A 13930-nucleotide genomic window follows, 5' to 3' on the forward strand; every position below is an offset into this window, starting at 1 on the left:
AAAAGCTTCCTGAATGGTGATCAAGCCGGTGTTATATTTTCAAGAGCACTGGACTAGGAGCCCAAAGAGTAGCACTCAGTTGGGGAAAAGTGGAGGAGCACAGGTTACCTACTCCCGGGCTGCCTAGGTTCAAATCCCAGCTCTACGGTTTATTAGCTGTGTGACCTTGAGCAAGTTACTTAACCTCTCTGTGCTCCAGTTCCTTTATAAAACGATAGTGTCTATCTCCATAGGGTTGTGTATTACAGTAATTGATACACGAAAAGCTCTTAGACTAATGCTTGGCATGTAGAAAGTACTTAATAAATATTAGCAATTCATGCTGTTATCTTTAAGATCCCACACTGAACGGGAAACCCTCCAGGTCACTCCTTCGCGTGAAGAGACCCCAAGATCTCAACCTGGGGACGCAGAAAGGTGGCTGCCATGTTAGCTCGGCCATCAGGGGGGAAATGGTCCTGGCAGGGGCTTAGCATGTCATGCCACCCCAGGAGCCTCAGAGTTCAGAGGCAATGCCAACATTGGGGTCAGAGGGCACATACCCCCCCCCCCCCCAGTTTGTCTCTGATCCTGAACCCTGGGCTGGGCATTAGGTGACTCAGGTTCCAAGGTCCTGGCTGTGTGACGTTGAGTGACTTCTTTCCCTCGCTGACCTCAAAGGTCCCTCTGGTTCTGGTACTGCCTGGTGTTTGGATGGGCTTGTGACTTCTCCCTGCCAGTCTCCTCCGCCATCCTGCCCTACCACACTCCGGCTTCCTTGTGAAAGGCTCCTAGCCTATCGTTTCCCTTTCCCCTGTAGGGTGCTTCTTGGGGTTCAGTCGGTGAGCCCAGGCTGCCAACTGGGCCCCGGGAACTAGAGTCTAAAAACAGCCGAGGGGCCGAGCCGTGGAGGTCAGATGCCTGGGTGCAGGCTGCACGGGAGGGAGGGGTGGCGTCCAGTCGCCTCGGTTCCAGTCCTGGGTCAGGCAGCATCCGGAGCACCTGCCCTGCCATCATTTCCTGACTTTGTTGCTCAGCGCCTGTCACTGCTCCAGCCTGCAGCCCTCACCCTGGTGGGTGCGCAGGGGGGAGTCACGACACTGCTGGGCCCCGAAGGAGGGAGAGAGGGGAGAGGCAGGAGCGGGTGGTGAATGCCTCACGGGGGTGGTGGCATCAGGGAGACCTCCCTCAATTGCCAGGAGCCAGGGCTGGCAGTTCTCCCCCGAAAGGGCCTCTCTTCAGAATGAACAGAAGCATGACCTTCTCCTGACCCTGCGCAGGTGCCGCAAGCCGGAGAGAGATGTGTTCTGCCTGGCGCTCCCTGGTCTCTTGTAAGCAACAGGGTGAGGGGGCAGAGAAAATGTCCTGGACAGAGAAAATCAAGAAATGGTGAGATGATGGCTTGTTCCAGAGTGCGGGGCACAGTTAATCCTTCCCGGCCAGGGAACTGAACCAGAACCGATAAGCAGGGTTGGCGAGATCATTTGTGACTCAATGCAACATGAAAGCACAGGACTCCTTGTTCAGAAAGTATCCCGGGTTTCAAGAAGGCAGCAGCGAAGCAGTAAACCAAGTGTGGGCCCTGCTGAGCACAGGGCCCTGTGAGATTGCACAACCAGATGCTCGTGAAGCTATCATTTATTAAGCACCTACTATGTGCTAGACATGTGATGTACGTCACCTCGTTTAATGCTTGAGCAACTCGATGAAGTAGGTTAAGTCCCTCCATGGATGAGGAAACCTTGAGTAGGTGAACTGCTTGCCTAAGGTCACAGGTGCTGGTGAGTGCTACCTGAGTCCAGATCCCTCGAAGGCCAGGGCCCGTGTTCTCTTGATTGGTGCTGCCTCTGTTCTCCGGGCTGGGGGCTGCCAGGAAGCAGGCATCTGAGCGTGGACACTCTGAGGTTGTAGCAGGGACTCCTGCCCAGTTTAACCTGCCCCGAGGGCTGGGGGCCGAGGGCGTGGGGAGGGGCCTGGGGCCACTTGAGCATCCAGGTGCCGCAGAAAATACACGTGCTCTGGACTCAGCCAGACCTGGACTTGTGTTCAGCTCTGCTTCTCACTAAGTGACTAGGAAAGTCGCCTGACCTCATTAAGCCTCAGTTTCTTCACCTGAAAAATAGGTTAATGGTATTGACTTTATGTTATCATGAGGATTACATAAAGTGCCTGACGTATAGCAGGCACCCAGGAGAGTCCATTCTCACCAGAAAAACATTGGCTTCCATCCCCCCACGCCTGCCCCCCCCTCCCCCCCGCCCCAAGTTCTTCTCCCCCTAGAGCGTCTCCTCCAGGCTGGTTAGGGAGCTCCCCCAGCAGCCTCTCTCAAAGACTTGGCAGGGTTCTTTAACATGGGTTTCAAGGTCCACTGTTAATCCCCTCAGGGAGAATTAAAACACCAATGGTGGGGAAATTACTAAGTTTCTGGATTCATACAGTCTTGGCGCGTCTGGCTCCTTTCTGAGGTGGCACCTGCCAGCCCTGATGCCCATGCCCGCCTGCGCTCACTCCCAGTGGGGCCTCACTCCTTTCCTCTTCGCTTGCAGGGAAAAGCGGCTGACCCCTTCCTCCGGGAAGGCCTCCTGCCCCTGGAAGCCTCCCACAGGGTGGCCGGGGCAGAACCTGGTGCTTTCTCGTCTCAAGGGAGGCCTGTGGGTTCTGCCCACTCCTGGCTGGAGTTCCTCCGCTCGACTTTCACCCCTCACAGGGGCAGGTCCCTCTGGACAAAGTCCCCTTCCAGTCCCTTCGGCCCAGGCCAGGAAGCGGAGGCAGAAGGTTCAAAGCGGGGGTAGATGGTCCGGTGGAGGGATAAGTAAGGCCTGGGAGACCCTCTGCATCTGAAGGGAAAAGAGCAAGTCCTCCCTTCCCCTCGCTCCCCCTCCCCAGAACTCAGCCAACTGCGGCTTCGGGCTGCCCGGCGACGCCTGCCCCTTTGCCCTCTCTCCAGGAGTAAATATTGGATCAGGTTCAGGCACCAGCTGTTTAACTAAGAGTGAAGCCGTGGGCTCATAAAAGGCTGAGATCCTAGGAAAGAAAGGCTGCACCACATCGATGCCCCAGTGGGACCCTGGCAGGCTCCCTGGGCAAACAGGGCACCCGGGGTCCAGGCTGTTCCTCTCCTTCCCCAGGTGCACCAGGCACTGCCAGATACCAACCGGGAGGCACAGCTGTCACCCGGAGGGGCTGGTCCCCTGGAATGGCTTATTCTTTCCAGGACGTTTGGCGAGATGGTGTGGTGTCGGGCAGTCTGGTGTGTTCAGGAATGGTTCCTGGCCCTCCCTGTACAGACTGACCACCTCCACCTGGACACACGGTGTACTTCCCCTGGTAGAACCTGACACATCTGATGTACGTTGACTGGAAATATCGGTTCATTCGTGGGTAGGAGCCCTGGGCCCAGCTGGCCATTCAGGTCTGGTACCTGCCCCAAGTCACAGTCTGTATGCCTGGGAGGCCCTGGGACCCCCCGCGGTTCTGGGATTGTGAATATAGCCCCCGCTTCTTCCTCACCCTCCAGATATGCCCCTATCCCTGGGCCTGTCCAGAGTCCTCTGGTTCCTGCCCCCTCCCACCAGCCAGGCCCCACTTCCATCCCTCAGGCCACACGTGGCTGCCCTGGGGCCCCAGCCCCGCCCAGGCAGCAGGAAAAGGGGAAGCTGGTCTGGGAGGAGCCCCAGGGAAATTACCTGTGATTCCAGGGAACAATGGTCCCCAGAGCTGGGTTCACAAGGTGTGGTGGCGAAGGCCATAGATCTGGGCCCGGAAACTTGCATCCGCCAAGCCTGGCCAGGGGCTGCTAAAGCGCTGAGGCTCAGAGAGGGCGAGAGGCCCTCCTCTGGGCAGGCCTGTCTCGGGCTGTGCTAACCTTGGAAGCGAGCACCGTGGGCCACCACTGCCAGGCTGTTCTCACCTCTCCCTCCTTCCCCGGGCTGTGGGAAACCCCGGGAGCAGTGTTGGCCTGGAGCCAGTCAGAGCCAGGATAACCCAGGGGAGAGGAGCAGGGGCCAGAGGGGCTTCTGTGACTGTCAGCAGAGTTAGTTCCCCGGGGCCTAGGTGGGCGCCGGCCAATAACCCAGCGGCTCAGTTTAAACGAAATGCCTCACAGATGTATGCCAGACAGCGTCCACCTCTGCTCTCCATGCCCTGGTTGTAGAGGCTCTGCCTCCGGGTCTCCCTGCCTCTGCCCCCAGTGAACTCCCTTCGTGTCTGTGCCCAGTGGTTTTCTCCATGGCTCCGTCCTTGTCCATCAGCCTCCAGCCGCTAGAGCCGGGCTCAGAGCACTTCATCATCAGGCCCAAGCCGCTCAGGCGAGGGGTGAGGGTGGGTGCCAGGGAACTGCGGGATGATGGTGGCTCTACGGGAGTGTGCTCGCACCCCTCCCCACCCCTCTGTGCCTCTCCCCAGGCCCCGGCTGCTGCACTCTCCTCCCCTCTGTCCTGCTCCATCCTCGCTCTGTACCAGGAAGCAGCACATGGGAGGATGCAGGAGCCCAGGAGCATCCGCTCCATCTCCATCCTGCGGCTGTGGTCATGGCTGGCTGGAGACGTGCATCCAGGGCAGGCCCATCACGTGGCAACTGCACAGGATATCTTTTCAGTATGTTTGTTCAAAGTGGATTTAGAAGAGGGGCTGAGGGCTCTGGGGGGTGGGCGGGGAGGACCTGCTGGGGCTGGCCCTGCCCCTCTTGCTCTGCTGTGTAGCCAGCCCCCACCCTCTTGTCACCAGAGCCGTCTTGACCATGAGGGGGGCTCACTCCCGAGAGACTTGTCCAATGAATTCTCCTACTCACATCTCCTTACATTTCCACCTGCAGCTAGCCCGCCCTTCCTTCAGTTGTGACTACCGCCCGGCCTCTGGGTGCTGTCTTGCACCCCCCACCTCCCCCCCCCCCCCCCCCCCGGCCCAGCATCCATTTCTGTCAGCTCCCATCTAGTTGCAAACCAATGCTGTGTGTGTGTAGGGGGGGCAGGGGGGCGGGAGTTAGATGTTCTCAGACGACCTGAGCAAGGACTTCATACCCTGCCTCTCTCTGGGCCTCACCCTGAGGTCCAGCTCAGGTCTCCCAGAGCAGCCCATCGGCTTGTTTGCTCTTGGTTGGTCCTGGCTCCTGGCGTCCAGGTGGGAAGGCAGGTCCTTCCTCTTCTCCCAGGCCCTTTCACTTCCTCTCCCTGAGGACTTCCCAAATCTCCTCCCAAGGTCATGGGAGGGCCCTGGGGCTCCCCACTCACAACTCACTCCTCTAGTTCCCCTCCCCTCCCCCCACCCCAGCAGGGCCTGCAGCCAGGCCTCCTCCTCACTCTCCCCTCCCCACCTTGTGTCTGTCCTTCAGAGAGGGGCGGGCATGCGCCTTGAAGAGACAGGATTTGGTGTTTAATTATGGAGCAGGCACTTGGCAATGAGGCAGCTCCCAGCAGAGTGCGGAGTCTCTGGGCCCCTCGCTAATGAGATGGTGCAGAGCCAGCCATGAGACGGTGCAGAGCCAGCCGACAGAGGCAGGCGCTGCCATGGAGGGGCCCTCCTGGCTGTGGAGACCAGTGCTTCTTAATGATATCAGGAGCAAAAGCCACCTTCTCCCCCTCCCCTCCCCTTTCTCCTCCTCCTCCTCCTCCTCTTCTTTTTCTCCTCCACCTTCTTTTTTTCTTTAATCCGCCCAGCTAGGAAATGGTGCTCTGATCTCGCCTAACATGCTGTTCCAACCTGGACAAGCTACTCAATGGCAGAGGGGGTCCATCTAAGCACTCTTCCTCCTAAGTGACTTGTTTAGAGCCGGTCCCGGTCCACACTGGTGCTTGGGAGATGCAGAGAGGAAGTTCAAGGTGCCCTGAGTGCCCCTCAGGCTGTCTCCCCTTAGCACCTGCCCCGGCAGCTACCACAGTCAGGGTCAGCTGCAGGCCAGTCCCCACCCCTGGACCACGGGGTCCTCTGGATCATGGAACCCTTCCAGCGTCTCATAAAGCTCACCTATCTCTACCTCTTTAACTGTCCTCTGATTAGGTTCCAAGAACTTCGCTGTTGTTATGCATTTAACCCTCACCATGACCGATGGGGAAGGCATGGTGTTATCCCCGTTTTATAGATTAGGAAGTCGAGGTGCACGTGGTGAATAATTTGCCTTTATCACACAGCTAGAACTTGAACCCAGAAAACTGACTCCACTTGGATACGGTCATTTGTAGAGACTCTTCAGAAACATGCAATCTCTTTGGCTCTGGCTCTATCTCTCTCTCTTTTACACACACACACAGTCAACATTGACATAAAGCTCTGGGTTTTCACAGACTCACTGAAGCCCCGCCCCCCCCCCACCCCCGCTCAGAGGTATACCCTCCCTGCCTTCCCCCCCATTTCCCTGGTTTTGGGACCCAAACCATGAGAGACCTGAGGGCAGGAACTAGGCCAACCATCGTGCCCACTGGGAAAATTAGTGTTTGCTGAAGGAAGAACAGGAAAGTGAGGGAAAGAGGGAGCCAGGGGGGAGGGCATGATCCCTGCCTTAAGAAGTTCAGAGTCTAGAGCAGTGGTTCTCAACCTTCTTAATGCCGCGACCCTTTAATACAGTTCCTCATGTTGTGGTGACCCCCAATTTCATTGTTACAAATTGAACATAATTAAAGCATAGTGATTAATCACAAAAACAATATGTAATTATAGATGTGTTTTCCAATGGTCTTAGGCGACCCCTGTGAAAGGGTCGTTCGACCCCCAAAGGGGTCGCGACCCACAGGTTGAGAACCGCTGGTCTAGTGGGACAAGATGGTCAAACTCAGACGTTTAAATAACAACTCAGAAGGAGAGAAGAGCCCCCACTGTCCAAGCAGGACCCACTGTGCTCATTGACCAAAGCACACCGACGACGAAAGGCCGCGGGTGCTGACGGGGTGGCCGGCTTGGAGCCCGTCAGGAACAAGCCACCAAGGTGCACCTGGTGCTCCTGCTGCCAGCTTTGTTTGCTTTCTCTCCAGGGCGGTGGGGGCTGGAGAGATGGGCTGGGAGGCTGGCCCAAGGCTCAGGCTCCTGCCCGCTCTGCCTCTACGCCCCCACCCCCCCACAACCTCCTGGCCCCGCAGCCCCCAGCACACTCCTGCTCTTCTCCGCCTTCCCTTCACCTCTTAGCTTCCCACAGTCAGACTTCTGCCCAATCGGACCCTCACCTCCAGAACTGCCCTCGTCAAGGTCAGCAATCTCAGGTGACAGAACACCTCCGTTTGCCTAAGACTTTCAAATCTAGAACTTTCTATTCTAGTCCCAGGAAAACCAGGACAGTTGGCCACTCTGTCAATGGCTTCCTAGTTGAGGAACTCAAGGACGCCTTTCATCTTGACCTCTAGGCTCCTCCTGGAGCCTCTTGCCTTCTTGACACCCTCTCTTCTCCTGTCCTGTCTTCCGGTTTGCTCATTGGCCTCTTCTCTGTCAGCTCTCTTTCCTCTGCTGATTCAATTCTACCATTTTGGCTCTGCAGACCTATTATGTGCTGGGTACGGAGGCTACAGGGCTAAAGGTGTGGTCTCTGGTCTCAGGAAACAGCCCAGGGAAGAAGACAGACAGCCTCCATTTGCTGGGAGACACGACGGGAGAAGCATGTAGATGGAACAGGAGTGCTTCAGACTGCGGAGTGCTCAAGTACTGAGAACTCGGACAAAGAGGTGGTAACTTCTGAGCTGGGCTTTGAAGAATGAATAGGAGTTTTCTAGAGACCAGATGAGGGAGGAAGCCTCTTCAGTTGGTGAGAACATGTGCAAAGGCATGAAGCAGTGGCATTCAGGAGTGTGCACGAGGCAAGTACATCAGTTTGCTGTGGCTGACGAGGGAGGCAGAGACCTGGCTACCAGGGCCTCCTGTGCCCCGTCTCAGGAGTGCATCCGTGAATGAGCTTCAGGAGGCCCAGAGGTCCCCAGGTGAATGGGAAATACGCATATGTTTTGTTATGGCGAGTGAGTTCCGCAGTTTTCTGCAGATTCTGAAGGAGGTCCTGGGGCCCCAGAGGACTGCTGTGGGAGAGCCTCGGAAGCAGCTGGCAGCGGAGGCCACTGGCAGCTTCTCTTTTTTCATTAGGGCCTCTCTGGGGAGACATGACTGCGGGGAGGATGATGAGCTGGCTATAAAAGCTAGAAGCTAGTTTAGGGGGGCCCCGTAGGGTTGAAGCTTCAGCCCTCATCCTTGGCCCTGTGTAAAGTCTTCCCGAGGGAGTCTGTGACCCAGAACACCGGCCTGCAGGCTTGTCCAACAGGCCTTCTAGATATTTCCACCGTGTTCTCCCTGGCCACAGCTGAAATCAGCATCTGTGCCCGGCACATGCTAGACACCAGATAAATGTTTTCAAATTGAACGGAGGCCCACCTCTATGGAGTGGGCACAAGTAGGTTTATGGCTGTGAGTACACGAAAAACCGAGTTTATTCTGCATTCTTATTGATTAACTAGAGGCGCGATGCACAAAATTCGTGCAAGGGGCTCGGCCCTCGCAGCCCTGGCTTCGTTCGGAAGGTCATCCGGACGGTCATTCTGCTGTTTGGTCTAATTAGCACGTTAGCTCTTTATTATATAGGATGATTGCATTATTTTCCATATGAGCAGCTGTAAACCTACAACCGCAAACCCAGCGTAATGAACTCAGGAGCTGGATTTTAGGCTTTGATTTTAGATCTTTTTGGGGATCAGCAACTCTTTTACCCGGAAGTCTCAAAGTTCCTAAGGCTTTTTGAAGAAAAATCTATAGTTCCTACCCTTACTTCTTAGTTGGAAAGCCATGGCACACTCTGAGCACTCACTATAACACAAGCAGCAGCTGTGCCCATCTCGAGGTGAGCACACGGAGGCCCAGGGCTAGAGAACGGACCTAGAAAGTCCAGTTTGAGCAGCTCTCTCTCTCCTCCCCCAGCCTGCATGGGGGCCCTCTCAGTGACCCGCCAAGCCTTGTTGCTAGGGGCCACTTTCCCTTTTCTCCACTCTGTGCGGTGGTTTCCTTGCTGTGGCAATGCAGCGAACAGGAGGATTGTGTGTGCGGTATGTTTGGGAGGCACTGCTGGATGCAGAGGTGGGGTTCTAATTGGCTTGATGGTTGCTAGGGTCAACAGGGCTGTGATTGGCTGACTCTGTTTGTGTGTCCCCCACCCTGTCCCAGAACCGTCTGGGGATGCAGCTGTTGCTCCCTCCGAAGTCTGGAGTGGCCATGCATGGTGTTTGTGGGGGGTGTGTGTGTGTGTGGGGGGATATGGGGGAGGGGTGTGCACACTCGTGTGCATATACACACACATGCCTGTGCATGCAGCACTGCTTGAGGCAGTGATCAATCACTGGAAAACAATGGCCTGGTTTTATTCAAAGGAGGAATAAGAATTGGCTGAGTCCAGCCAAGTCCTGTTGTCCCTAATGACCAGTGCATCCTAGGGAGCCAGGCCACAGGGTCCGTCCATGGGCTCAGGGCTCTGCTGCCATTCTCCCTCCTCCCTGCCAAGGGCATATCTGCCCTGGGAAAGAGTTTTGTTGGTTTGTTTTTAAGATAACTTTTTAAAAAATACATATTTTTATTGATTTCAGAGAGGAAGGAAGAGGGAGAGAAAGATAGAAACATCAATGCCGAGAGAATCATTGATTGGCTGCCTCCTGCACGCCCCACTCTGGGGATCCTGCCCACAACCTGGGCATGCACCCTGACCTCCTGGTTCATAGGTCGAGCTCCTGGTTCATGAGCCATGCTGGCTGGCCGGCTGGGCTGCTCTGGAGAGAATTTCACTTTGTTCTTACTTAGTTTCTCATTTCTCTTATCTTTACCTGTCCCCCTCTGGCCCAACACTAATGATCTCATGCACATGCAGATCTTTACAGCTTACTTTCACATTCACACTCCCATGCCTGAGAGGAAGGCATTCCCAGCATTCCCATTGTGCAGAGGAGGAAAACTGAGGCCCAGAGGAATGAAATGGCTCCTGTACCTTATGGGCAGAGTCGAGTGTCCCCGCAAGGTGTGCCTGCATTGCATGGGTGTGGGAGGGCCAGAAAGAAGAGCCCGTGGTGATGGGCAGAAAGGAGATAACTGTTTGCTGAACTCTCCCTGTCTGCATGCTGTGCCTCCCAGGGGAAAGTGGGGCAGGCTTGAATTTGGTTTTTCAGAAGCTATTCCCATACACTGCCCACACGATCTGTGAGCCGATCTGTGAGCGAGAGCTGTTCCCAGCTTCCCCGCTCAGTCCTCAGGCGCCCAGGGACGCCTGTCCTAGCTGCAGAGGCAGTCACTGGGCTGCAGAGAAGGGAAACAAGCATGGGTTGGGCGCAAGCGTCCATCTCATTGAAACCTCGCAACAGCCTCATGAGAGCAGGACTGTTACCATCTCTGTGTTACAGATGGGAACCCAGAGATGTGAGTCACTGGTCTGGGTCACGGGGTCCACGTGGCTTTAACGTGGTTTTAAAGCGCGAGGTCTTGCTCGGCGGGGCAGCAGGACAGGAGTCCCTCCTGAGTGGGAGACCCACGTTGCGCTGCAACTACTGAGTGAGCTTGCTGACAGACCTATGGGGGTGGGGGGGGGCATGGGAGGAGGGCGAGGACACCAAGGGGTTCAGAGGGAATTTTTAGAAGGGCACAGACAAACCAGGATGGCTCAGACAGTGCGCACACAGGGACTCCCTATCCAGCCAGTCGGCTCTGCCCACCTGTCCAGAGTCTCCCTTACCTGGTGCCCTTTTCTACCTGCCCATCTGCTCATACACCTTCCCTGGGGCTGCCAACGTTTCGCCTGCCATTCTATGGGCTCCTTATAGACACCCATCTGCTGCCCATCCTCTTACCCTGGCCCCAAGGAGCGAGATAATGCCTTGAAAACGGAAGATCTCAGAGATTCTGAAACACCATCCTGTGCCAGGGGCGGGGGAGGAAGCGACTGTCCCTGAGCAGGTGGTTGGCCCTACGTTGTTGAAGCTGTCACCTTGCCTCTGTGAAATTGCCCCTGATTTTCTTGGGATTGTTCCTCTGCCCCAGCCTTGCTATGTGACTGTCCCTCTCCCTCAGGATGGTGACCTGCTTGAGAACAGGGAATGAGACTTAAAATCATCCCTGTATCTCAGGGGTCCGGCACATACAGCAGGTGCTCAATGAATGTTTGTTGAATGGGCAAACAATGGTAATTGCATCTATTTTTTTATTTTATTGAGTTTCTATGATGACCCAAGCCCTATGCTTTGGGGTACATTACTCTTAAGGTACAAGATCAATTTTAGTAACTTTGTTTTACAAATGGCAAAACTGGGCTCAGAAAGGCTAAGTCACTTACCTGCCCAAGGCCACACAGCCAGTACAAGGAGGTTCTGGGACTCAGGGCATCCCTACGAGGCTCCCAGCCTGGCCTGTCATACCAATGGGTCCAACCTTGACACTCTTCTCTCCCTTAGCTTCTAGACCAGCGGTTCTCAACCTGTGGGCCGCGACCCCTTTGGCGGTCGAACGACCCTTTCACAGGGGTCGCCAAAACCATACTGCATATCAGATATTTACATTACGATTCATAACAGTACCAACATTACAGTTATGAAGTAGCAACGAAAATAATTTTATGGTTGGGTCACAACATGAGGAACTGTATTTAAAGGGCCAGACGGTTGAGAACCACTGTTCTAGACTCCAACAAGCACAAAGTTCTGTGAGCCTGTCTCCTAACTATCTCTAATGCACGTTCCCTCCTCTCCTCCTTCCGGCCACGGCTCTAGTCTACGCCTAGAATTGATTTTTCACCAGATTCACCTCCAAATTGGGGTTCTCCTCTCCAGATTTGCCCTCACCATCAATCCTCCCCTTGGCTGCCGGAGAGCTCGCCCTCAATCACCGGCTGGTGACATCTCTTTCCTCTGAAACGCTCCACGTTGCCGTGTGTTCTCAGGCAGGGTCCTGGCTCTTAGCCTCCATGTACTAGGAGGGTCTTCAGAAACCAGCATCTGCCTCCCTTTATGGCATCACCTCCAGCCCTACTGATTCTCAGCTCTTGCCTCACAGAGCTGTGGGGGCGTGTTCGCTTGCCCGTGCACTTTGCAGGCAGTGTGAGACCTCCTGGAAAAACAAACGGAAAACCCTTCTCCCTCTCCAGGGTCCTCTCGTCCCATAGGCCTCAACTCAAGCAGCGAATGACCCCTCCAGGCAGACGCAGCTCTAACCTGGGTCCTGCAGCATCAGAACTGTTTACTTACCTGCCCGATTAGACTGTGAGCTCCCTGAGAGTAGGGACTGCCTTCCGCTCATCTTTGGTACCCAGAGACTTGTCTATCAGTTGGCAGATAAGAGATGTTCAGAAACGTTTTGTGGAAACTTGTTCACCTCATCCATCCTCCTGGCTCTGTCTTTGGCCCCATTCCCTCTCATCCTCTAAAACACAGTTCCTTTTCCACAGCCCCTCTCTCTGCCCTTTCCTGCCTCTGCCCGGCCTCCTTGTCCCCCAGTCTTCTTATCACAGACGTGGATTAGAGAACCAGGTAGGTTGTTGCTACCTCTCCCCAAAGCCTGGAGGTTCCAGATCCATCCCTCTTCACACCCCTTCACACTCAGCAGTATTTTTTTAAAAAATGAATTGTATTTATTTTTTTTGTTAATCCTCACCCGAGGATATTTTTTCCATTGATTTTTAGAGACAGTGGAAAGAAGGGGGAGAGAGAGAGAAAGAAACATCGATGTGAGAGAGACACATCGATTGGTTGCCTCCCACACGGGCCCCGACCAGCGCCTGGGATCCAGCCTGCAACCCAGGTACGTGCCCTGGACCAGAATCGAACCTGAGACCCTTCAGTCCGTGGGCCGACGCTCTAATCACTGAGCCAAACCAGCTAAGGCTCCGCAGTTTTATTTTTATAAAGTGTGTGTGCCCAGGAAATCTACCTGCCCTGGCAGAACAAACAGAGGTGGCGAAGTGTGGGGAGCCCCTGTGCGGTTGCCCCTGTGGACTACCCGCAGGGCACCCTCCCGCAGAGCCCAGCTGCTTCCTTCCTCCGGCCACGCCCCCCCCCCCCCCCCCCCCCTCCCCGGGAGCCTAGAGAGGCCTTGTGCTGCCGCTGCTGTTGGAGGGCAGATGGCTGGCCTGAGGGTGAGACCGCAGGCCTTGTCTTCTGGACAGGAAATTGTTCTAATCTCAACAACTCCTTCTCTCCAGGGAAAGGCCCTGCTCAAAGCCTAGGACCTAAGGGGCGGCGGTCACTTCAGATCTACTGGAGGAAAGGGTTCTTCTCCAGAGACCTCCCCTGCGCCCCCGCCAGGACCCCCAAACCAAAGAGGCCATGCCCACCGGCAGGGCAGAGGACACAGACCCTGATGTGGTGCCCATCAGATCTGAGGTGCCACCCCCCTCTCCTCACAGCCCTCAGGAGGAAGCAGGGCTGGGAGGGCCCCGAGGGGGCCAGTTGGCCTGTCACCCCATCTCAGTCTTCCTTTGATCCCTGAAGTCGGATGTGCGGGTAGAGTGGCCATCGGCCGAGGTCCGTGGCTCGTCACTAACTCCTTGTGGGGCTTGGGGCCAGTTCAACCCCCTTTCTGGGCCTCCGTTTCCCCTTCTGTAAAATTAAAGCTGGACCAGCCCCAGCTGGTCTGTAAGTATTGGACGCTTCTCAGGGGACCTGCAGGGTTTAATTCTGGAAGGACAAACTGAAAGAGCCTCCGGGGTAGGAAGTGGGGGTGATGGCTATTGGCAGGGCTCCTTCAGGCCCTAGAGCCGTGGTTCTCAACCTTCTGGGCCTTTAAATACAGTTCCTCATGTTGTGACCCAACCATAAAATTATTTTCGTGGCCAAAACCGGTTTGGCTCAGTGGATAGAGCCTCGGCCTGAGGACTGAAGGGTCCCAGGTTCGATTCCGGTCAAGGGCATGTACCTGGGTTGCGGGCACATCCCCAGTGGGAGATGTGCAGGAGGCAGCTGATCGATGTTTCTCTTTCATCGATGTTTCTAACTCTCTATCTCTCTCCCTTCCTCTCTGAAAAAAA

This window comes from Myotis myotis, unplaced genomic scaffold (assembly GCF_014108235.1).
Source record: "Myotis myotis isolate mMyoMyo1 unplaced genomic scaffold, mMyoMyo1.p scaffold_m19_p_18, whole genome shotgun sequence".
NCBI classification, from domain to species: Eukaryota; Metazoa; Chordata; class Mammalia; order Chiroptera; family Vespertilionidae; genus Myotis; species Myotis myotis.